The sequence below is a fragment of the Typopeltis vanoorti genome, chromosome 12 (assembly GCF_054136105.1).
Source record: "Typopeltis vanoorti isolate ZY-2024b chromosome 12, IOZ_Tvanoo_1.0, whole genome shotgun sequence".
Lineage (NCBI taxonomy): Eukaryota > Metazoa > Arthropoda > Arachnida > Uropygi > Thelyphonidae > Typopeltis > Typopeltis vanoorti.
In genome coordinates this window covers 117665067-117692112 of record NC_143560.1, presented here as the reverse complement: position 1 = coordinate 117692112, position 27046 = coordinate 117665067, and the positions used below count along the sequence as shown (strand labels likewise).

General features: G+C 36.9%; 2 protein-coding genes across 3 annotated transcripts in view; one reads left to right on the top strand and one right to left on the bottom strand.

Annotated features, from left to right (window-relative positions):
* LOC150101167 (synaptic vesicle glycoprotein 2C-like) overlaps positions 1–27046 on the top strand; it is a 408918-nt gene that overhangs the window by 77324 nt on the left and 304548 nt on the right. The window contains exon 1 of one of the 2 annotated variants that reach the window (XM_090402053.1): positions 16533–16664. The exons of the other annotated variant lie outside the window; for it this stretch is intronic. The gene's annotated coding sequence lies outside the window, so the exon portion shown is untranslated. Of the gene's footprint in view, positions 1–16532; positions 16665–27046 lie in introns of those variants that run through there. 2 annotated transcript variants of the gene reach the window in all.
* Positions 1–27046, bottom strand: part of LOC150101168 (glycine receptor subunit alpha-2-like) — a 135947-nt gene that overhangs the window by 63771 nt on the left and 45130 nt on the right. The window lies entirely within an intron of this gene.

Genomic DNA, 27046 nt, shown 5'->3' with positions numbered 1-27046 from the left:
TTTTTGGTTTTCCCCAGTGAAGATAATTAATTGAATAGCTGCAGTGGTCCTCACTTTGTCAGCAGAAGGTTACAAAACACATTCCAACATAAGTCCAAGGAATCTTCATTCCTGATATATCAGCATTTATGTGCCTCAGAATTGAGCTTTCAAGAACTGGTAAATTATTTAGATTCCATCCAGAGTTCACATATTTCTCATTACTTGGCAAAATAGTTTTTGTTTTCTTAGTAAGCAAACCAGATCCATTGTATGAAGATCGGCTCCATATTCAACTGTTACATCCTCATCTACAGCATTCACTACACCCTAAAACTCTTGTTCAACACGAGAACAAGGTATTTTATGTACTGGTAAGTTGAAATAATTACTTTTAAATTCGTCAGCTTTCTCACCAAACTCTTGAGTGTACTCTTTTGGGACCTGCTCAAACCCAAAAGCTTCTTGTGGTTTGTAGACTTCCTCAGCTACACATCTGGGACAGCGCCAATCACACCTTATTATCACAAAGCAACATGCTAGCTTCTGTATCACCACGTCCACAAATGTTGCATACAGTTTGACCAATTGGAGTCTTAACTTTTGGCCTGTCCTTTCTCTTCATGAAGTGTCCCATTCTTATACATTTTATATTCTCAACTTTTCCATGAATCTGATAGCCTGGCATCTTAGGTTCAGCTCCATAAAACTGCAGCTTCTTCAACTCCTTATTAGTGGTATAATCAATTCCATCCAGGCTATCACCATTGTCTTCCCCATGTCGTTTTGAACGTCTAGCATAACGCCCAGGTGGAGGTTTAATAGCCTGACGAGATGGAATACCATGAGGTATGTAACCTCTATCTTTCTTGTCAGAATCTTCATTAATGTTTACTTCACTTAAACTAGCTCCATTTTGAAAAATATAAGAATAAAGAATTCTTTCATAGGGCTGCCGAAGCAATGAAACAATGCTGCGGCCTCCTCGATAGCCCATCCTAGCAGCTATACATGACCATTTACTCTCATGAGTAACCACATCCATTCCTCCTTCCTCTTGAACCACCCTATGTAAACAAATCCAAAGCTTTCCTTTCAACATTGGAATTTTCAGTGATGGCTTGGGATTGTGGCTTGACATATGGCTCGCATATTGTTTGACAGGTGATCCCTGAAGTTCCCAAAATTTTGCTATCTGGTCTAGAAAGTTCAATTTTATTCTTGTATGTGTTTTCTAATTCATTCAAACGCTGCACTCTGGGAGTAAATTTGAAATTATCAACATCAACGGCAAATGGAGGTTGCCAATCCGCTGGAGGCTTTATTTTGCAACTTCCAGTCTGTTCCGCTATTAGCCTTATCTTTGCTATGAATCCAAGAGGACCTTTAACTTCTTCAGATGTTGGTTCAAACACAGGAGCCTCAGGTGGAGGTGTAAATTCAAACTCCGCTGAGGTCATCTTCACTTAAATTACCACAAACTCAACTTGAAAGCATTATACACCACACGAAAAAAAAAAAAAAAATTGGCGTCTGAAAGCCACGCACACATCTATGCAAACATTGCTCCAAACAACAATCCCAAATCTCGTAGCCTCATGACATCACAACGTTAAACATCCAAGGCGGATCCAAAGCTTTAGACGACAATATTATACTTCGATATTATATTCAACTTTAAAGAAAGCAACAGGAAACTTAAAATAACCATCCAATTGTAAACAGTCACAAAATGCAAACTTTTTACACAAATATTTAGTTATGAGTTTGTCCAATAGGTATATTTTACCGGCCTGGTTGGCTGAGTGGTTAGCGTAACCGCTCTCCAGCCAAGGCGCTGCGGGTTCGAATCCCGCCATGGGCATGAATGTTTGTAACTGTCCTACAAACTCTGTGTGAAAAGGGAATCTGTGACCATTCCATTTATTGTAGCAGAAGACTTCACTCCCAAAACCCGGTGAGGTACGGGAGTGACCATACGTCCGTTGATGCCCCATATCTACGGATGTCAGATATGGGGGGAATACGTCAGACGTCAGTAGATTTCTTTCTTAATCTCTTGCCCACACCCGACACTAATGTGCCATAGGGTCTGCAAACTGATGTGCAGTCTTAATATAATAACCAACAGGAATTTATTTTAATCTTTCTTTGATAATTATGTTTAGGCTACCAATCAGTAACTCACTTGCAGTCACAACTTGGCATCCTAAACATAATTATCAAAGGAAGATTAAAATAAATTCCTGTTGGTTATTATATCAAGCCTGCACATCAGTTTGCAGACCCTATGGTACATTAGTGTAGGGTGTGGGCAAGAGGATAAGGAAGAAATCTATTGATATTTCTTCTATTAGCTGAAGGTTGTAGTCTTTATTCCAAACGTAGGTATAATGAAAAAAAAAGGAAGGGAAGTTGATTCGGTAATTTCAAACTGAACACTGTATGGATGCTGACCAGCAGCCTCTTAGTTTTTAGAGCCTTAGAAGAGAGTGAAGGAATAATAATTTCAGCAGACCATCTTTGAAAAAGCATGATGTAAAAACCGAACTCGATTGAGAGCGTCGTTAAAGTGAATATTTGATTAAGTTAAGATTCATACTTTAAAGGCCCTTTTTAAACTAAATTTCAACTACAAATCGATAGATCAATGTATCGCATGCGTCCGGTATCGTTCCAATGTTATTACACCATCACGTGTGAACCTGTTGCTGCTCTTCATCTCCCACTTTCCTAGCTTCATTGGACTTGTTGTTTCCCCATCCCATATTGTTAGCGCCTCTTGATTGTTGCCTACCTTTAAAGGGACGTCATTCGTGCAAATCCTTGCTTAGTTGAAACTGATGTCGTAAGGCAAAGATTGCGATTTCTTTTTATGCACTGGGGTGTAGAACTTTCTAGTTCTACATTGCTGGTTCTTAGTAGAAAAAACTTCATCCAATGCAGAATGAAATAATAAGAAATACGCTTAAAATTATGTCTGAACACAATTAAAAAGTGAGTTTCTGGTTATCTGAGTTCATATGTGATGCCGTGTCCTTGTTATATCACTGTTGTGTTCGTACCCCAAGAGTCAATCTCTCTCATGGCCAATACACATACGTAATATTAAGTGTTATGGGATGAAAGGAAAAAAAGAAAATACCCGACTTAAAAAAAAATAAATTATTTATATATATATATAATACTGCGGTAATTTTACGTTAAACGGAGTAGATATTCCTTTAAGTAGAAATTAATATATTTTAATTATAAGACTGTGAACAGCGTTCAACGTCCACGGAGCTGCCGACGCGAATAGAAATAAATGCACTGTGTTGTAAAACTCAGTGACATTTAATGGTGAAAATCTTGAGCCACTAGCATTATATGGCGTTGATAAATACCTACCTATTCCAAAAGAGCTTTTTGTTGAGTAGATAATCCATTGTAATACTTTTCTGAACTTACATTGGTAGTGGAATTCGCAAAATAGTAGAAACAGAAAATAATAAATTATTTATTATTTTCTGTTTTTTTCACCCTGGATTTTACTTGCTTAAGCAAGTAAAATCCAGGGTGATCAAAATTAAAGTAGCCCTGTTTAAGGCCTTGTGGAGCGCCATCCAGCGATTCAAATGCTGCTAAACTCTGCAGGAACACTGTGCTCAATGCAGAAGCGATATCCGAGAGATTTCTGCCTTCATTCTGGTTGTTAATACCGTACACAACGGACGTGCATTGTGATCCCTTCTGCTTCAGGTTTGTTGTCGTTTTCTTTTTTAATGTGTTCTTACTAACTTGGTGGCTTTAGTGGGATATTTTTTTTGAATTCTCTTTCCACTAGAGAGCTCTTTTTGCCATATAGGCTCTTTCGTTAATAACATTACTCTAAGTTGGTCGACTTAGTCTATTTTGTTTCCCCCCCCCTTTTTTTTTTCAACGCAGAGTTACCACGAGTAAATTGATTCCAGTCCCTCCCAGGATTAGAACGCTAGGGATAGACGTGACAGGATGTGAGGAACCTAGAGCTTTAACAGAAGTACTAAAAGAGATCATCGGAGCACAGAACATTTACTCCTTCACTCCGTACGAGGGTGGAAAGTTCCTCGTCGTCGCACACGGATTCGAGAGACAAACTTTTAGAGGGTTTCTTTGCAAGGGAACCATATAATACCGGTCATGGTAGGGAGCTAAGTGTGGACTCTCAAAATAGACAGGTTCCCTATGGAATACATCCAAACCGGAGACGACATCTTAATACAAACCTTTGCAAAGTGGGGAAAAGTGAGTAACATCAAACGCAGTATTTCGAAAGAAGATCCCACTTGGTTTTCTGGGGAAGTAACTTCCACGGTGGATATGAAGTTATCCGTTACCAACTTAGTTAACATCGGAACGCCACAGGTAATTGTAAATTACCCCAGACTGCAGCGACGATGTTAGCGTTGCGGCTTGGGCGAAGACTGTCCCCGAGCCAAATGCTTCAATTGTGTTCGCGTCGGACACATATCCAGCCAGTGACCTAACCCTGCCGAAAGTGCAGCAATCCAGAACAAGATTACTAGGTGCCCGCTACGCACCTTCGCGTAAAAAGCAGGGGCACCAGTAGAGCCATTGACGCAACACCCTCTCTTGACCACAGAGCATGGTGATTTTTTCACAACTCCCGAAGACCACCGAGGAGAAGACTTTCACACAGACAGTCCTCGGAAGATAAAGAAAGTAGCAACGACTGACACCTCCTGTAGCTATTTCTACCGCAACAACATCAGTGGCTACGACGGCACCGACAACTAACAACCAGCCGGATAAACCAACACCTGAAGCAGTGCCGGAAACTCCTACAGAAACCGTCGTATTACCGGTAACAATAGCAGCCCATAAAACCGAGGGCAAGAATCTTCCACCTGAAGTCAGTGACCTCTCCCCTGCAGAAGACATTTAACTTAAAGAGGGGGGGGGGGATACCACACATGTAACCTCCGCCGCCACCACCAGAAACATCAAAGGCGGTGAAACGGAGGAGGAATCGGCTCCAAAGAAAGAAAAGAAACAGAAATCTCGGACCAGAAAATCTACAGGCACATCAGATTCTGAAATGGAGCTGGATTCTCACCCCCTCCTTCAAGATAACAAAGTAAAGGATAAAATCAAGTGGTACACGGGGTCGCAATTTAACACCTACAAGACCGCTGAAGACAAAATAGCTTCAAAATAAAGAACAGTTGGCATAAGTTCGAAGTCCTGGCGAACTCGTTTTGCAAACTTGAAGCAAGTCTGCAGGGGACCGGATATTCCACTACCTACCCACGAATAGAATCTTCGCTCAGATTTGCTAAACACCTTTAAAATCAAAGATCTAGACCGGGTATAAACAACTAATGACGCCACCAGCCGTTTGCATCGCCTCGCTCAAACATCAGCAGCCTCTGATCACCATTTAAACAGGAGGCAGTGTAGAAACTGATGCTGGCATACAACATCAGGCTATTGTTCCTGCAGGAAACACTTTTACCACTGAGACATGCAGGAACTTAGTCAAAAGTACCCCTTGACACCTAACTGGAGCTTCGGCCCAACACCACTCAATGCCGTAGTATTTATGTTGTTAGCTCTCTCCTAGGAGCCTTTCATAACATCCAAAGGGATGCAGAAGAAAGAATTCTCGCCATAGACTGGTAGTACCGGGCTGTACCACCAGGTTTCTTAACATCTACGCCCCGGCTAACGCACCTTCAAGACCAGCATTCTTCCAAAGTCTCAACAACTATATCTATGGCGCCCATCACGTCATCATGATGGGTGACTTCAATTTTGTGGTGAACCCGGTCTTCAGAGAGGAGAGAACCTTACTTAACATCACGGAAGGCGGTAACATCATCACTACTTCTGACATCTTGCAAGTCTTCCAGAGGCACTACAATGAATTTTATATAGATGATGGTGCCTCTCTGGACTACTCCTCTTGGAACATCACGACCCTCCCTGCACACATCCAAGCAGCGTTAGATCGTCCTTTTACGGCGGCTGAATTAACAACATTCTTCAAGCAATGTCGAACTAACCAAGCACCTGGTCCAGACGGGCTGTGGGCAGAGTTCTATCGTGAGGCCTGGGACTTTATACGCCTGGCTCTCCTGGCGCTTTACAACATCTTAAACGTGCCAGGCGAGTTCGTGGAGTGCCATATGGTTTTCAACCCCAAGTCCAACAGGGAGCCCTCCTTGGTCAGGAACTGGCAGCCGATTAGTCTCGCCAAAATCGACTACAAAATCCTGGCCCGAGTTATTAACAACAGACTCAAAGTGGGGATGAAATAAGTCATAAAAAGTACCCAAGTATATGGCATCCCAGGCCGATCAATGGACTTTATTCTGTACCTCATCAGAGATCTGCTTCGTCTGGTATCCACCAAGAAACACCTAATTGCATTGCTTTCAATCGATCTCAGCCGAGAGTTTGACAGCGTGCGACATTCGTATCTGTTTTTTTTTTTTTTTAGGAAGTCGGGGTCAGCGGGTCCTTTCCATTCTCCAGGAAGGCTACAACAACAGCTCCACTTGCCTCCAAATCAACGGATACCTATCTGACCCCATTACCATCCAAAAAGGGGTTAACAAGGGATGTCCTCTGTCTCCTTTTTGCACTGGTCCTTGAGCCTTTTCTACAGGCAGTCAACAACTTTCGTGCCATTAGAGTACTACCACTTTCGCTCAGCACGATTGACCTCAAAACAACAGCCTATGAGGATGACGTGGTGGGCGGCCTTTGGGACAAAGACTCCATTAGGAATCTCTTTAACATCCTCGAGAGATTCGAAGTGGTGAGACTACAAGCAAATCCAGACAAAACGCAGCTCAAAATATATGGAGTTTTGGACCCAGTTAACATCCCACTGGGTCTAGTCTCCAAAGAAGACCCTTACCATCTTAGAGGTAACCTGTACGGCACAGCCTGAAGTCGACGAAGATCATCTAATCGCCAAGACCGTCGACAGCTTCAAGGACTCGAAAATTGGACCGCTGTCACTTTCCTCCCATGCTACAGTAATCAAGACCTTTTGTGTGCCGAGCTTTTCATTATGTCGTCATCAAAACAGATATCTCGAAACAATCTAGAGAACCAACTCTACAAGAAATCCTTAAAGTTCTTTCGGGAAAACTTACGTCGAGAAGTTGATACCAAGATCCTTCACTTCCAGGGAAGCTGGTTGCGGGGGGAGGCTTTGGCCTCCCACTCTTGAAAATATGATACCTGAGTAATACTTGAAAATATGATACCCCATTCCATCTGAACAGGATACAGCAATCCAACCACCTTAGCAGTTATCAGTTCGGTATTACTTGGGTTTCAAGCTTCCCCCTTTGGAATTACATCTCATCAAGCATCCAAGATGGAAATTGTTCCAGAATCTGAAATATTACAACCAGCTTTGCCAGATTCTACAGCAACTCCGCTCTTCGGTACAGACATCAACAACATCTGGAACAGCACAAAGAGCTACGAGAAAGGACCTGACGTGGACCTTTCTCGACGGATAGCATACCGCAGGCTCCAGTCAACTTTAACACCTGGCTGTTCAACAAAACCAGGAATCCCTTCTGTGACTTCTGGCCGATTGTGGATAATGTGGAGCACGCCTTCTATCAGTGCCCAGTCTCCCAAAACATCTGGAGGAGGCTGAGTGACGTGCTTCTCATCCCATACTTAACTCAGGATCAAGCTATCTTCCTGCATTTCCCACCACCAGCAAACAACAGCAAGAGGTTACCAATCTTCGTGATAAACGAGATCAAGTATCACATCTGGAAGGTGAGGAAATCCTCCCATCCTATATGCAAACAACATCAATCATCCGAGCTGGACAGACATCTCTCGGATCGTACTCTACTGTTTCTACGGAGCTACACGACGTTTCCTGATGATCGAGAAAAAAACTCTAGGCGGGCAGAAATTTAAGACCATCCGGTGCTCTCCTCCCATCCTATATACCTTAAGAGGAGGAGTCTTCAAATTTATGCTCCTTTTACTATAACATCAGCAATGGCATCTATAACATCTGTTGTCCAAATTTTAGGTTCTACTTTTTCCACGGGGGATAACTTGGATGCGAACTCGGTCAGCGAAGGCAAACTCTAGGCGGTCGACCCTGATCGGGATGATCACCCGGGCGCCGGTCACCCCTGTTATCGTGGTCGTCCAGCGGACCTGTGGGACGGAAGGTGAAAGAGTTAAACATCTGATAACACAGAGCTAGATAGATGAGAATTGTTAGCTGAGGCTGTTTCTCCCTTCCTCCCTCTCCACCTATATCGCTTCCCCCTTGACTTTCCTATTTTCCTTGTTCCATATCATTCCTATTTCCTACTTCTCCCTTACCTTTCCTCTTCCCATACCTTCCATTTCCCCCCACCGCTTCGTCTAATTTCTAGAGGCTGTCTTGCTTCTTTTATTTAATAAACCGATGATGAGATTCTTTCACCTAAAATTGCCCCAACGTGCTTTGCTCGTGAAGCTTTACTACCTAAACAATTGCAATACTGTTGCTGAATTCCGCGAATTTCGTCGTCCGAACAAATGCCGACGAGGTCCACTATCTCCACATGCTCTGCGACGAATGATTAATCGTTTTGAAGAAATGGGATCGTTGGAATTAGATCTGGCAGAGATCGTAAACAAATCAGTTCGCAACAAGTGAATGAAGTTGTTACTGCTGTTGGGGAGTAGGCCATGAATAACAGTGTTGGTTCCTGCAGTGCAAATGCTATCAAAACACATGGATGTGCCTTACACAACTGCGGAAAATTCTCCGGAAGATTCTGCATCTCTACCAATTCAAAATAATCCTTTAATGCCCCTTGCTCGATTGGAGTTGGGCGCTGCGTGGTCGTGGATGATTTTGTGGGGAGATGAAGCTCACATTCACCTGAACTGAGCCGTGAATACCTGTAATTGTCGGGTATAAGCTACGCAAAACCCGCATGCAAACCAACAAATTCCATCGCATTCACCCAAAGATATGGTCTGTGCTGGTTTACAGCTTCGTTTATCATTGGACCATTCTTCTTTGAGGACATTTGCCAGTCGGATCATGTGATTTGCTTAGTTATTCCAGAGAGGTATCGTATATCCAGAGGTATATGATAAACAATTTCGTTGTGCTACAGAAGTGCCTGTTTCAGTCATTTTCATGCAGGATAGGGCCCCTCCACACATCGGTTGATCTGTACAGGAGGTTCTTCGAGAACATTTCACGGAAGCCAGAGTGATCAGCCATGCGTTTCCTACTGCATGGCCGCCTTGTTCACCTAACACGGTATCATTCTTATAAATTGCCAGCGCTGAAAGACAGACAGCATAACGCAGCATATGCGCAACATCAATCCCGACCAGCTGCGTTTTGCCGTTTGAAAACACTGGAAAGAATGCAGTTTGGGGCATTACCGGGAAAGAGCACATTGAACAGTACAGTCCGTGAATGCATAATTGGAAGTTAATAAAAATGCGTGATTTATGCGTGTCGTTTTTCATCTTACACACAAAGAAAAAGTACATTTACATTCATTCGGTACATCATACAGCTCCCCTTGGTGGCGAATTTTTCAACGTCACAAGATATCGCTTCCGCGTGACGCACAATATATTCCTACAAAGTTTTTCGCAGCATTTGTATTGCTGCGTGACGCTCCACAAAGCCTTTAACAGGGATATTTTATGTTCATCCTGTAGAATTAAATGAAAAACAAGGTACCACGAAGGAAGAAACAAGTGAAAATGAACCGAAAACATAACAAAACAAGATGAATATTCAGGAATATTGCAGGAAGCAAATTTTGAGGGAATAAAGAGGAAAATCAAAAAGGAGTACCAAGTCACACAGACGAGCTGAACAAACAAAAACATTTGAGTGCTGTATGATTTAGCCGAATAATAAATCTAACGTATTATAAATTTAACTTACTGATATTTAATATGGAAGTAATCAGTTATAAATAAGCCTCTTGTTTATACTGATAATTGCCGTTAATAACTGAGTCAAAATAATAAGAATCGAATTAATATAGAACTCATTAAATGTATGATTTATATTACGAAAAAACCGTAATTTTTAGAGGATATCTTTGTTAGCTGCTAATTCACTCTAGGGATAACAGATAAGATCGAAATTGTTATTGAAGTGTGATCAAAAGAATTAATACAACTGATTACTCAGCGATAGATTTTGTAGTCATTTCATTAAACCAGAAAGCAATCTGAAATGAAAACCTGTTTCGTTTCATTCAGTAAATGACTGTAGCAGTCTGTATTCTAAGCATATCCACGTTGCATCTTCAAGACATTTCAATCTGACATCGTTGTTCAGTGTTTAAATTCGTCGATTCGCAAAGGTTTCTTCCCTGCTTCTTCCTATGTAGTGTATTTTTCTCTTTATAAATAATAGAATATGTACAGATGAAATATATATGACAACTAATGCTGTCCCTTTAGTGAAACTTTCTTAGAACCATTAATAAGAAAATACAAGGACGGTAGGGAGAGAGAGTTTTTCATTATAGCCAAAAGCATTTCATTTGTCATCCACTTTCAAAACTTTCTAAAAGTATTTCACCGCTCAAATCTTACTTTATTGCGGTATAAATTGTTGATGTTTTTATACTTTATCCAACTTTTTATAAGTTTGTTTAATATGCCTTTTGAGGTCATTTTCCTCGATAGTTGTATTTATTTCAAAATATGTTTATGAAATTTTCAAAGTATTTATTAAATCCTTAGTTTAAATCTTCGACCCAGATAGTCATACTTCTGTTTCCGTTCAAGTTCGATCGTTTTACGACTAGTCACTGAAACATGCGTTACTTTATTTCCTTTTATAGGCTTGGATTGGTTGGAATTTTTGCTGAAGCAACTAAGACCTCTGCGGTTGTTTCTTATATCTGCCAAATGCGTGTACTCTCTGGCTGGTTTGCCTATTTTGCTAGATGGGAAAAACATGTTCCGTCGCCGTATATCTGTAAATTCACATTCATTTTAAATTCTGTTATAAAGATTCCTCATAACCTGATTCGATCCTGAGAGTCAACTGAAAGACAAATATTGCGACTTCCATGCTACTGATCTGTGGAAGTTATACAGTTTATGCTACATTCCTAAATGAACAGAAATTACGAGTATTATGCGTGTGCTTATTGGTGGATTATATAACGAAATAAAATATCATTCCTCATTTTTATGTGTAACGATTGTTACTTTCATATATGCTGTTCTGTATTTAGCAACAAGGCATTGACCTATTTATTGAACCTCATATATCAGTACTGCGAGCTAGTGATTAGTTAGAAAAGAGTAAATTTCTAGTGTGAGTAGATGCCGTTTGTAGTTTTAAAACTACTCGTGGAAGACGCTTGGTCAGTAGAGCAGATGGCTGGAACGAATATGTAATAATTGTTGTTAGGGTGAATTTGTTGATTCCATCATGAACACTAATAGCTGTCATTCAATATCCATTCCATACTATTTATGGAAGTATCTGCAGAGGAAGTAGATCCAGAAACGTGATTATATATGTGCATCGGAGTATGTGTATGTGGGAGAAAGAAGGCTCATTAATCAGTGTAATTTCTCTGTTACATAATTAGATATTTTCAGGAAAATATCTCAAACGGGGGAGCAGTTTTCCATAATGTAGACAGTGATCAGTTTTGCGATTGAAGAGGCGTCCACCTTTTTGTACGCTGTGGAAACTGTAATTCGGTTATGCCACAAGAACCAAGCGTTTATTTTTATTCCAAACATTTTTGCTTTACCCGAGGACCTAAGTGATTCAAATCAAATGAAGTGGGTTCTTTTTTTTTGGGGGGGGGGATGAGAACTGAATTTTGGTGGAAGTAAAAGTTTTCTGGATTCTTTTTCCATGAAAAAAAAATGGTAATGATAGAGAGATCAGTATTTAAGTGTAGATTGTAAGCAGTCACGGATGCAATTTGTCTTCCAGGTTGCAAAAGTTCTACAAGTGGGACTTCGGAGTGATATCATCAACCTGTGAATGGAATTTTCAGTCGATGAAAGGAAAGCATTCGTGCAGTGCAGGAAGCGAGTGAATAACAACAGGAAAAAAAAGTATTTCGGAATGAAATCTCTATAATTCCTTACATATTCATCTATATGAAAATTAATCTTGGTCTACTTTTATTTCACTATACGCTAAGGAATCTGCTGTTGTAAATATTTTAATGTATTTGTGCTTTTTCTTTTCTTAACATATCTTGCAGACGAGTTTTTTTTTCTGCTCAGAATAAGAAGTTATTAATTATTTAGGTTGAAAGTGTTTTTCAACGGTTCCGCTCACTTTGTTATCAGTGTCGGCAGCTAAATTAGTTTGAAAGTTTTTAACAGACAAGCGTGCTGATAGTCGAAGAGAGGTTAGTTAAGCTTCCGACACTATCGAGCGTTGGTTCTCCATTGGGTTATTGAAATCTCTGTAGTGCACGGATGCAATTTTATTTTCTAATAACAAGCCGAAGAAGTTGATAGTTTATCTTCACTTGAAGGTTGTTAATTATGGATATTTAGAAGGCAGACATGCCACTCCAAAATATTTCGTGTTTCCAAAGATTACTAAATGTGTATTGCATCTATTTTGTCGTTCATTCTTTCTTCTGCTAGACTTACAAAATATTGGTTATAGAGATAGCAATATGGAACATAATAAGACCAGTTCTGCTCAGTATATCGCAGGTCCTTTTAGCTTCCCCTTACTCCCCGCAAGAAACATTTTATTGCCCATTTTATTCAAAATATCTCTCATATTCCAAATATAATCCTGTTCCGAAAAGAATCTAAACTCAGATTATTAATGGTATTATTACTTTTGACACCTTGGTTGAGGATACTCATTTTTTTTTTGCTCTGTTCAGTGCGTTTGAAGAGCGTTGTAATCATATATTTTAGTCGAAGAGTTCAATTAATTATGTGCACAACACGTGTTGACTGTTTCAATAGCGTCACTTGATATCTAGTAAATGCACGTTTCCTCCCGCTACTTTGTCCTTTCAGCGAGATCAAACAGAAAAATATTTGGCCGCAGGAATAGTGGCGATAGGAGTCGGTGGGGAAATCGCGGAAAGTAGAGATTCTCCAAAGAGAAAATACTAAGAAATCCTGTTGCTTAATACGTGAATTCCACCATCACTGAGTTTTGCATCTGTCGTTGACCGAATCTGTCTTTCTTTCTATTTTTCTTGGGATTTTCGTCAGTAAATTGAGTTAATCCGATTCCAGTGAAGGTAGATTGGATTTTCCCACTGGAAAAACCTCTGATTTCAACTCTCAAATGTCATTATTTTGAACATTTAACTTAAAGATAAGACGCATTGTGTCTTGAGTTAATTTAAACTAGTTAATATTTATTATGGTTAACTTCCGGTTAGGGCTCATTAGTATTAAGAACTGATCGTGTTGAATAAATTAAGCTGATCTTATACCTGATATAGACGGCGATAGCAGATGGCCCATTATCTTGTGACATTTTCTAGAAACACAATCACACTTCTCAAAAGGGAGAGGGAAAAACAATACAGGAGTGACCTTTTCTGTCATCAGCATAAAAGTTACATGAAAGGTATAATAAGTACTCAACATTCGACATTCTTTTTATTGAAAATCAAAATAAATACCAAAGAAACTTTAAGGTAGTATAAAAAGCAGAATTTTGAATTTCTCTTATTTATAATAATACATCGCGATCTATGAAAATCGTGAATGAATGAGTTATCTGCTTCATTGTGAAATAGTCCTTGATGTTTGTTCGATAACCGAGGCGAGCTGCTTTTATAAAGTGTAACAGTTACATTGCTTCACTTCTCCTAACGATGTGTGTTGCGTCGAATTGCAGTGACGTATTCTTTCTGTGGACAGGTTGTTTGACCTTGGGTGCAGCGCTGTATGAAGTAACACGTGGAAAGGAAGAACACGTCAGTTTTTGATAGCAGAGTTGAAGCAAGAGGTGTTTCAGTGAATTGGACAGTACTAGTCTGAACGCATAGGAAATGGCTCTGATTGCTTAACAAAACCTGCGGTTTTGCTGTTTTTAGCCAAAATAAGAAGAAAAAAAACTTAGTTATGGGGAATACCTTTTTGACGTAATAGCATTGTGATAGCGATTTAAAATAAAATTGACTCAAAGGAAATTGCAGAGTGAGAGTAAAGGAAAATAAAAGGAAATCCTAATTCATATAGTTTATTTAGTATAAAGTGGGTCAGTACATATAAACCGTGTTTAATCATACATCAAATGTTTTGCGTGTAGGGCAAATTACATTGACATTAGAATAATAGAAATTGTGTGAGTGAGAGAGAGAAATGATTTCTTAAACCATTTGTGTGTGTGTGGCCTTTATATTGCTGTTTGTACTGCTAGACAAATGAGGTTATATTTTAACTGTTTATTTATTTTTTATTATCTGACTATTTTTATGATTGAATTTTTTTATATCTCTGCAGTTCTCTGAAGATATGTGCCGGATTGTTTGAGATACTAAATATAGTAGTGTGTGGCATTACGAAAACGGGATTTTTGTTTTTTAAAAAATATCCAATTTTTGTTTTTCTAAATTTGCATTATTCACAGCATTCTTCAAGTATGTAAACATTGTTCAGAATTTTTTTTTCCACGAACGGTTGAAATACCAAAAATACATTAGTGGCATGAAGGGGGGGATATCAATGGATATCTCATGCTGTGGATACTATACATGTCTCTTTGGATCTTCATTAAACGAAAATATGTTATCACACAGCCAAAGGGTTTCAAATAGTCGACTACCAATTTTGGAAACGGGGGAAGAAAGGAAACAACTGAATTTCTAAGAAAGTTTTACAAATATTGATGTCATAACGAGATTCAAGCATATGTCCTGTTAGTCGTAAAACAAAAGCTTTATCCTTTCGGCCAGAGAACCCAACATATTCTATTAAATGTTCAGTCATTAAGGTAGAATTACGTATTGATATCTCATTTGATTCTCAGTGAATCTCAAGTTCAAAAAATATCACTAGTTTCTAACTACGAACAAATGACAAACTAACTTAGAGAAATATGCATGTTTTTATAGTTACTATCTACGCACCCCCCCCCCCCAAAAGTTGTTTCTAGAAGGAGTTTTGGTTTGATTAGTAGCTGTTAGTTTTTACTGGTGGTTAACGAGGCTAGGTTAGTTTATAATGATTTCTGATTTCATTGAGTACAAAAGAAGTACTTTCCTTACTTTTTTTCATTATAGACTAATGTAACCTAACCTAAGCTGTTATAATTTCTGTTGAGAATGAAAACCTATATACAAAACCTATAAACATGTTTTTATTATATTCACCAGACTCGTCTAGGAATGATTCTCGTAAATGATTCACTTTAACCAGTAATTAATAATAATAACCGGATTTATCCCTTTTAACCGTAACACACATATGTATAATTATATATAATTATCATTCTAGCATTGTTCGAATATAAAAATCGACTTTTAATCCCATTTATGGAATGCTTAATGGAAACAGGAACATTTCCTACGAAACATGCAGATGATACAGACATAAGTTTAAATAACTTATAGGAAATAGTAAGACCAGCTTACATAAAAGAATGAAAGCATCCGTAATCAGTATAACATAAAAAAACAATAAATGATGGCTAGTAAATAAAATAAAGATACTGGAAGAATGGTAGATTGGAATCCAAAATTCAGAGAAAGAGAAGGAAGTGCGAAGAAAAGATGGGGAAAAGAGAGAGAAAAATTCAGAAAAAAAAGTTGCTGACTATATTGTACTACATGAAAGATAACAGGTTTATATCATATTCTTATTACAAATTCATTGTATTTAACTAAGAAGTCTATTTTTTATTTTATTATACCTGAATCGTTCTTTCATTTGAATGTAAGAGGATAATTATATTTTTATTGATAAATAATACCATTAGTAAACCATATATATAATATACATTAAATATTGTTAAATAATACATAAATGCTAAAATAAGCGATAAAGTAGATAACTGCGACTTCTCTTATTACTGAATGACAAAACAGCAAAAAAAAAAAAAAAAAAAACGACGAGATCAAGCTTAATAGCCGTTCATCCCCTTTCCCAACAGGTGTATTACGGAACGTAACAAAGTAATGTGCCGCTTTGTGAATTTCTGAAGATGGCAACACTGCGGTTGCTTTGCCAACTTTAGTAATTCATGTATTTACTTGTTTAACTACCTGTCTCTCCATCGTTCGACTATAATCACGTCATTTGAACTTATATTTTCCTTCATTCTTTTCTCTTTCGCGTGATTTCATATTCTGTGTTAATAAGTTCTACTCCCTAACAATTAGCTCATTCCAACCTTCAGCTGGATTATTTTCTCAGCGCTCATTCTTCTTGTTATAGCACCATCGTATATATCTCTACATCTAAGTTTATTTCTTCCAGAAGTATCATTTTATTTAACCACAAATTGTTTTTTTGTATAGTTTAATTTCCTCCATGCTATCTAAGTAAGTGTGTTTCCGTTTCCCTTTCCTCCGCACCTACTCGATAAATGCGCAGTGCTTGATAGTAACTTTAATTGAGCATACTGTAAGTGGTGAGTGAGAACTATACCAGAGTATTATTGCAAGATAATTTCATTAAGTCAGAAGTGCATGCGATGCTTTATAAAAGCAAGTATCTTTTTGGTAATTTTTTCCCATAACTTTGTGCTTAAATGAGTTATTACTCCGCGTGTAATTAGTTATAATTTTAATCTTTTTTAACTGATAAATTGAAGTAAAGTGCGCAACATGTGAAGTTCAGTTCCCTCCTCCTTTCTGTTTCATTGTCTGCTAATTACAGTTCCATAATATACAACACTCAGCTAGCGAAGTAAGCAAAAATACGATCGAAGAGGTGATTAGTTTCGCAGGGCTTGAGGAAATGATAAAAATGCGCTTTAAATTAATGCGTATAGGATAATGTTTCAGAACTATTTAATGTTTTTATGTACGAAGTTGTCAGTTGAGTCTTCGCGGCTTCATTAAATAAATAAAAATTTAACCGCTCCGATATAGATTAACTTGCTAGACTGGTCTCTTAATGTCGTAATTTCATGTCGTTAAGATAAATGTTTTATGAGTTTTTTAAATAATATTTAAGCAAGAAATAAGGGATAAATCTGCTTTGTTGAAGAATGTATTCTGAATTGTCGGTACTTTAATATGCGTGTGAGTTACGATATCCCACCTCATCTTATAAATATTAAAGATATATATATATATATTTACTAGCATTTCCAGGTCATGTTGATTTGTTTTGATTCTAAACTTTCCATGAGGAATACGACTTCATGAATACATCTCTTGGCAAAGCAAATCGAATGATATATGCGCTTGTAAGTCGTCTCAGATTGATACAGCTTTGACTTCTTTGATATTTCTTATTATTATTTTCTGTTATTCTGAACAAAGCATAGAACTTAGCTCATTATATCTAAATTTAATAGATTTTGTCAAAGCATTTGACAATATTGTTAGAGAAACATTATGGATAATTATTAGAAGCTGTGGAATTCCTGAAAGGATAATACGCGAGAATAACCAATGAAATTATAAAGGAAGTAAAACTTGTGTTATTGAGCAGCAGATAATATTAGATCCTTTGAGATAAGGACTGGTGTGAGACAGGGTTGTGTAATGTCTGCATGTTGATTGATTTTAATTTCTTAAAACAGGGTTGTGTTTTAACGTAGTCATCGATTGAAGTATTGAAAAGCTACATATGTAAGACGAGGAATTAAGTGGAATCCATAGTTGGTAGATCTGGATTATTCAGACGACTAGTCTTGATATCATCAAAATACACAAACGCGGAAGCGTTGTATGAAACAACTGAAAAGACTGGTCTTAAAATAAATGACTAAAATAATAGTTTTTAAATTGAATGACAAATGCACAAAGAAATTAAAATCAATTAACATGCAACGGAAGAAGAATTTTACATACTTGGAAGCTAATGGAGTAATTATATTATTGGCCTGTTATTCATTGAAGATAAAATATTAATAATGTCCGATTTTTAATATCGGTGATATTGATTGGGAAATGAAACGGCGTTAGAACTCGTTGCAGTTTTTTTAGTCAGTTTGAGATGGCTTTCTAAAGCATGTACTTGAACCCACTAAGGGGGGGTAGTAATCTTATATTTAATATGAACATCTGAACAAAGACTTAGTTATATCGGTTACTTAGTCGGTTACTTAGTCGATTACTTAATCGGTTACTTAATCGGTTAAATGGTCGCTACCACTGTGTGATAGCGACCATTTACAACTATCACGGAGAATTACAATTAAAGGGACAACCAGTGAAAGAGGATAACAAGATCGGGATATTACGAGAAGGAAAGCTGATTTAAAAAATGGGTAAGATAATTAGAATGCATAAATTGAGAGGTGGAGTTTAATGGAACGAATATTATTAATAAACGGGCAGTTTTTAAGGATGTCTTTCGTAATCATATCTTCGTTTATGCCGAGAAATAAGTTTTATAACACCTACCTTAATTGGATGAATAACCAAAGAAATCCGCCATAAGAGGAAAAAATGGGAAGAATTGGATCTGGAATATCATACGGAAAAGTATGATTAATGAAAAATATTAAACAAATATTAAATTAAAATTTCAAAGCTCAATATGCACCACATTAGCTTAGGAATATTAAGACCAATTTCTAAGAGGGTGGGGGGGGTAGAAAGTAATTAGTAAATCAAATCGAAAGGAAGGTAGTGTAAGTAATGATACAAGTAAGATTTTGCAAGCCAGTTATGAACAAACAGAGGAATTTTAATAATTACTTCTCGATGTTGATGTTTACAATGGAAGAGTGAGATTGATGATATGATAATGGAAGCTGAAGACAAATTCACCTATAGATCTAATAGAAAAATAAGAAACTTTCATCCCCAATCTAGCAGTCTCTTCACCTTCACTTTGTCTAGGAGATACTTCTCCGAATTGGCCATCCATATTTGCCTATGAACACGAGTTCTGACCTGGTATTCAACTGTCAATTACTACTGGGAATTTTCTGGATCTAAGTTTGCCTTTTTTATGAAATCTTAGAAAAACTCATAATTTCTGCATTCCTTTAAAAATTTTGGGATGTCTTTTTTTTCTTACGTTTTATAAATGCCTTTCCATTGGACTTTGTCATAAGCTTTCTCGAGATCCAGAAAGCATATTTCCTTTTCAAGCTACTGATTTTTCGCTCAGTTGACTTACGATAAATGGTCCTGGATGCTTTTGCTATACTCTCACCGAATCTCATTTAGCTGATTTTCCGTTAAACGCCTTATTGTTTATTTCCGGATTTCGAAATAGAAACCACTAACAGTATATTTCACACTGTGAATATTTAATTATTTCTAGCGTGATATGCTCTGGGGATGTAAAAGATTTTATTTAGTGTAGACACCACCAAGGTTGAAGTAGCGTAATTAGATCCAGAAGTGTAGCGAGATCAGACGAAATCACTAATTACTGTAAGCCTTATCCTAAGACTAAAATATGAAGTTATTACTAATAATGTTGCATACAAAAGCCTATGTCCAGAAGAATAAGGCGGGAACTTTTTTTTTATTCCATAATATTGATATTTTTGGCGGCTGAATAACATTTCAGAAACTCGTCGCTTCTGGTATTTGAAGGAATGTTTTTTTTGTTTTTTTATACTATAAGATTTTAGTCTAAATCAGACAGCAGAAAATGCCAGCAAAATGCAGCACGTTCCTTTTAAAGCAGAAATTTCCAGCTTTTTACATCTAGCCCCCTCAAAACGATGTCTTAATTTTTGCACCCTTTTTACTTTAATAATTAAGTCTTTAATTGATATTTACAATTTCATAATTAGATTTTATGTGAATTAAAAAGTACCTTGATAGCATCAGTGGATATTGATGCTCTTTCGGTCAGAAAGCTCTTGGTTCGAATTCCGTCTAGACCACAAAGAACTTAAGAACTTTTCGACTAAAAGTTGTTTATCGATCTGATAAGGAGGTGGCGAATTTTTTTCCTCTTGGAAAAATTTTTTTTTTGATCCCACACGCATACCAGTCAAAGAAATATGCTTTGGCACAGTAGTTAGTATTATTACCCCATCATAGCACAAATTTGCATTTATATATGAAGCCAAGTCAATTAGCCGTGGCAGGCCCTTGATACTAACGCATTAAGACGAGGGTGGATGATTAATTCAAGTTGAGTTTACAAAATCAAGTACTTAAATTTATAATTAAAATATCCGACTAAGTCTCTGTAGCTCAGTCGTTAACGATTTCCTTTAGCTGGAATTATTGGACTCGAGTCATTTAGGACTCGAAGAACCTTTTTATATATTTTTTTTAATTAGAGTTAAGTTAACCGATATCATACGGAGGTAAATGTTTTTTTTTTTCTTTACACAAGCATACAAAGCATCTCCCCGAACGAACGAACGAACGCACACACGCAATCACTCACTCGCCCTTAAGGGATGCTGTGGAAGAATGCTGTAACTCTCCAACCAGGAGACTCGGTACTTCCTTGGCTGGTGGGGAGGGGACTTAATATAATGTATTTTATTTAATTATAGATTTCTTTTTTGAAATTTGGAATTGAAAATTTGCGAAGTTTCATTTTTAAGATCTTATTGAATTGCAACTCTGAAAGTATCCTGCTGAGTAGAACTTTAACAATTTTTGAAGAGAACGCTTAGTTTGTCTTTAATTTTGAAATGTTTTGTTACTGAAGACGGCTTTTTAGCTTAGGTCTCATGCATAAGTTACTGATACAACAAAGGATATTACATCGAATTCGTTCCGCATTACTAAATTCGAGAAAGTATTTTCTTGATTCCTGGTTTTAGTTCTGCCGTATAAAAACTTCAGGCTCCGTCACCTTTTTCCCCCCCTTGCTGCTGACATCAAAAACCTATCCACTCCTACTGACGTGTGTGTGTGTGAGAGAGAGAGAGAGAGAGAGAGAAATTTCTAATAGAAATCATAAATCCGGAGTGCACTTCACAGTCAGTGAACTAAGGTTATTCTTGACTAAGAAAGATCTTAAAGAGTCGAAGTTCAGAGATGAATAACCGAAAAGAAAGAATCTTATGCTGTGGGAAAAAAAAGTGGCGAATTACAAATACCAGTGGGATTTTCGTAAACAGTTGCAGAAAACATATGAAGCAGGAACCGAGCCTACTTGTACACGAAATAAGTAAGTGTGAAAGCCATTTGTTAGCTTTACTCGCTTCTGAACAGAATTCAGTATTTTTAAGGGAATATTTCTTAGTTTGTTTATCCAAACTATATACTCTGTCTTTTATTAGTTGGCTGGGTGGTTTATTTTGCAGGAGGAAAGTACTCAAACTAAAGGAATTTTCGTTTCCGAGATTGAGATATCAACTAGAAATACACCTCCGAATTTAAAAAAAAAAAAATTAAAAAAAAATAATCAAAGAAAATGTGTTGAATGATTTGCAATTCTAATTTATTGCACAGAAAATAATCATTACCAAATATGAATTAGCATCATCTAAATTTACGTACTTTGTAGATTACGTAACCATGTAAACATATAAAATGTATACAAATTATAAGAAAACTGTTATTTGAAAAGCATTCAAAAAATTAGAATAATTTGAACGTGGTTCAAAATATTAAAATGATGCGAAAATAAATGCACAAAAATTACAGTCAAAGGGAAACATGATGATAATTAGCACTTTGTTGCATCTCCCCTTATCTTTTATGACCGTACTTAAACGGTTGAGCATATTATTTACTAGTGGTTCAGTCTTTATAAAAACATGCCCTTATGGTATGCAGACTGGAAACGAGTTAACTTTTGTCTTTTGGGGCAACTTCTTGGAGACATTTCTTCATAATTCCCGACAAATTATCAATGGGGGTTAAATCTGGTGAGTTTGCAGGCCAAGGAATTACATTGATTTGCCTTTCTTTGAGCCATCTAGTAGTGGTCTTGGAAGTGCGACAAGAAGCTGAATCTTGCTTAAAACGGAAATTACCATCGCATAAACCTTCCGATGCCGGTAACATAAAGTGCTCAAGAATTTTTTGGTACAATTTGGAATTTCTTTCGTACACAATACACAGCCTGCCTGGACCCTCTGCGGTCATACAAGTCCATACTATGATAGAGGATGCCAATTTCACCAAACGTTTCATGCATTCGTTATCAAATGCCTCTTGCTTAAGACGCCAAACACGCATCCCTTGATGACCATGGGACCTACAAAACATACTTTCATCGCTAAAAAGTACATTTTTTTTCCAGTCCTCTTGATCCTAAAATAGTCTTTGCTTAAGCCATTACACTCTGGCTGTCTTTTGCTTGGAAGCCATAAGCAGAATGGTTATGGCTTCCAAGGTTATGGCAGAGTTTTAAATCCCGTGTGCCTAAGCCTTCGTCTTAGGCACACGTGATTTAAAACCAGATATGTGAAGTCGTTTTTTTGCAGGATAGAAAAGGCAAAAGTAGTGGTGGGTGTTGCTTATAAGTGACGTTGTTGTCCTCTTAGAGCAGAGAATTCGAAGAGAAATAGTACCAATGTTTGAGAATATAGTTCTTTCCGGCTCCTGTGAAAATATCTTGCACTCCGAAAGAGGTTTTTCTTCAGATATTCTTCAATCTTCTCTCATCTCTTGATGTAGTTATTACCTTTCGACCGCTATTGCAGCGATTCTTTTGAAAACTCCGGTTCTTAGAATACTGCCTGAATACTCTACTCACGCTTGCTTGAGAACATTTCAATTCCTTAGCTATAAACTGTTGAGTTTGGCCTTATTTGTTTAGAGACACCATATGAAACTTCTTAGCATCCGATATGTCACTCGTTCGACCGATGTTTAGCAAATGATTAACTGAAATCAACGCGCAAACGATTCCTCACACACGAGCAATCCCACAGCTACTGAAATATATGCTATTTCTATTCTCTCCTCAAAACCAATCGGAAAAGTTTGGAATATTCTAATATTTTGAACCACGTTAAACATTATTCTAATTTTGTGAGTGATTTCAAATAAGTTCTCTTATAATTTATATTGCATTTTTATGTGTTTGCATGGTTATATAATCTATAAAGTACGTAGATTTAGCATAGGTTCCCGAAGTGGGCGGTACCGCCTCCCAGTGGGCGTTGAAGCCTTCTAGGGGGGCTATAGTGGGATCAGAAGCATTTGGGGGCGGTCTAGGGGTCGGTGGCTCTCTATAGAAGAAATTAATAATATATATTTAAAAATTAATTATTTTCGTGATTTTGCGATTAGATAATCGTTTAAAATTTAAACATTTAATTTTAATTCATCTTATGCCCGTCTTACACGATCAGTTTTTTTTTTTTTATCAATTTACTATTTCAATAATTTAATCATTTGAAAATTTACCATGTCAGATAGAAATAGATGTCAATTTTCTATGTCAATGAGAAAGTTGAACGTGTCGTACAGGATATTTTAACTTCTATGTTTTATATATTTAAAAAATTTATTAATTTTTTACTATTGTAAAAATTGATCGTGTCATACAGGCTTTAGTCTATCCACGAAGCAGACGACTCTTAACTAGTAGTATGTCGGTCAACTATTACTTACGTAGGTAATTCACTCAATTCAGCATGTTTTGACAGGCACATGGGTGCTTGCAGTGACTTGTTCAAAGCACGAGTATGATGGTATTGCAAACAAGTCAATGCATGCAAGTCTATTCGGGCTAGATTTCAAATCTATAAATACCAGTGGTTTAGGAATAAGTTTCATTATTTTTTGTGTGCTTTGCCAACCATTATCAGTCGAAAATGTGATAGATAAGTGGAGTCATACAAAGTGTAAATTAAATCATTTATTTTGTGAATATTTTTGCAAATTTTATTACTTCATTATGTCTGAATATAAGAAGAAATGTCGACAGTACAGTATTGAGTATTTGAAATATGGTTTTATTCAAACTGTTATAATGGCGGGCGTTACAAAATTTATGTCTTGCAAAGTGGGCGGTGGCCCGAAAAAGTTTGGCAACCTATGATCTAGACGATGCTAATTCATATTTGGTAATAATTATAATCTCTGCAGTAAATTAGAATTGCAAATCATTCAACACATTTTCTTTGATTATTCTAAGTTTTTTTATTCGGAGGTGTATTTGATCGCATTCGTGTTTGATTTCAACGCCAGCTTTACAAAAGGCACACCAATTCTTCAGACTGCGTTACGAAGGCTGAAAGTTTAAAGTTAATCCGCCTAAATGGGAATAGTTTAATTATTACAGTAAATTTGGGATTTGTACAAAACTATTGGGATGTAAGAGAGCGGCTGTGGAATTTTTAGAAGGGCTGTTTCTATCGATAAATGTAGATTTTTATCTTAATAAAAATATTTTATTAAGAATATTTATCCAAATATTATCCAAAAAAATTCCAAAAATTTAATATTTGAATTTTCCCCCAATGATAACATATGTGGCGAGATTACGACACTTTTGCTGGTCATTTTGACGAGTAAAACTAGGTTAGCGTAAGGCTGGAAAAAAAGCATGGCTCGAGGAGATATTCGTAGCTGTGCTAAAGTTTTGTTTGTTTAGTGAAAAATTGCCACTCCATAAGAGTTGTCTTATCAGTAATCCTCTAGATGGGATTTTCGACCAGCAGAAGGAAACAGTACTCGGGAAAAAGAACAAAACCATGAGGTATACCAGAATAGTCTAATTGACAAGGATAAAGAGTCATCCACCATCACATACAATGAGCGACTGGCTAGAAAAGCCTGCTGCCTTTTTGCACTCACTTAGGAAAGCTAAAGATAGCCTTGAAAGATTTTTCAAAGTTTACTTAAAGTCTTTTATTCCAAACGTTGTCAAATGTCTGAAATATCAAAGTCAACAACTTAAATTCTCCGCGAAGGAAAACAGAAAACTTCCAAGTGTCCTTAAATATCTATGTACCGATGACGCTTCCGCTCGCATAGTGCACTTTTATGTCATAACTGTTTTTGAGAAACGGGATTCAAGAACATCGCTAGGTTAGCAGTTCCTCACTTTGCTCAGTCCTCAACTTTTTCATCACGATAAATATTATTGGCTTTCATATTTATTACATTTTTTTTTACAAATGGATTTCTGAAGTTTGACTTATTAGAATTTCTGTTCATTTAGATTTTATAACAAGAAGAGTGTTCAAGAAAAATGAGTGAATTTTCATACCTTCATATTTCAGTTCTAAGCCGATCACCAAATGAAAATAACAAAACGCAGGAAGACTATGAAACCTCTCCATGTGAATATGTGCACATTTTGATGTTGGAACATGGTATTAGGAATAACTAATCCATGTCCTGAACAGAAATCCAGACAATCGTAGTGATAATCGTAGTCATTATGCTTTGGCATACAAAAGAGGAAACTAAACTATAACGATATTTTCGTATGAATGAAAAATGGAATACAAAGTAGAAATTTGTCTTTGTATTGCAATTAATGATCGACTAGTTAGGTTAGGAGAGGAGAGTGGAGGAAGTAAATGCAGGAATCCATTGTATGGAGTGAAAAACGGAGGGTGGTAATGGTTCGAAATCTGACGAAGTTTTTTCCCCGGCATTGGTATTTTTTATAAACCAGGAGCTTGACAAAAATAACATTCGGTTAGACCTTGATAGAACTCATTTTCCTTCGGAATCGTAGCGTTTTTCTGTATGATTGTACTTGTTCAGTATTATGGAAAGTAGCTAAGACGATGTGTGCCATGTCTGTCCTATCTGTCAGTTTGAATAGTTTGTTTTTCCGGAGTAAAAACCTGGCTTTTCAGGAAGAGAAATTACACATAAACAATGGCTGAGTTTCGAATTCAGATCTTTCCAACTAATGATAATGCATTGATTTCTCCACTCCCCTCCCTAACTGTGTTCTCATTTCCCCTTTTTTTAAATTTTTTTATTGACGAGTACGGCCAACTAACTTTAAAATATGTCGACTTATTTGACATGGAAGTGGTAAATAATATGAACTGTGTGTTATAAGAGAATACATTTGCTTTTTTGAGGATACTTGTGACATAAGACTGAATGATATATGCACGTAAACACAAGAAAGCTATTTAATTAACCAAATATTTCGGTCTGGAAATAGCAGACTAATCCTCAGTGGTATTAGAAGAACAGTTAAAAAAAATTACAAGCTAGAATACTAACAATAGATTGTTAAAAATAGAACACGCCACGTGATGTTATATCACTAAGTATGAAACGGAATATTTTGAAGTAAAGACATAAAAAAAAAAAAAATTAATGAGTAATCTTGATTAGACTTTCCCAGATTTTTGATATAGATATACAGTCATTACGATGCAGGTTGGGACGATGGAGCAAGGCCTCCACGCTTTCCTTGAACAAACGTTCAAACCTATAACGGGATCTATGCAAGAGGCGAGTCCTGAATCAAAAGATGCTGTAGTCAGTTTCAATCCCGTGTTGAGCCAATCCAGATTTTTCAGGTTTGTTGTGAAGAATGGAGGATTGATGTTCTTGGATTCTTTTTTCAAGAGAACGTCCAGTCTGTCCAAAATAGGAGAGATCACAGTTGCAAGGAATTTGATAAACTCCAGGAAGGGATAAAGTTGAGCGTTTGTCTTTAGGAGAAAATTTGTCTTTATTCACCTATTAACAAATTGTCTTCTCATTTTCCTTCTCCTTTTTTTTTTTTTTCGATCATGTCTCTACTTCAAAATATTAATTTTCATACTTAGTGATATAACATCACGCGGCGTGTTCTATTTTTAACGATCTATTGTTAGTATTCTAGCTTGTATTTTTTTTAAACTGTTCTTCTAATACCACTGAGGATGGTCTGCTGTTTCCAGACCGAAATATTTGGTTAATTAAATATCTTTCTTGTGTTTACGTGCATATATCATTAAAGAGAATACGTGACCTTTTTGATCACAAGAACTTGATATTACCTGTCTACAAAGGCTGTTTCAAAAGTATTGTATTTGTAGTTCATCTTTATTAGAAATAATAAT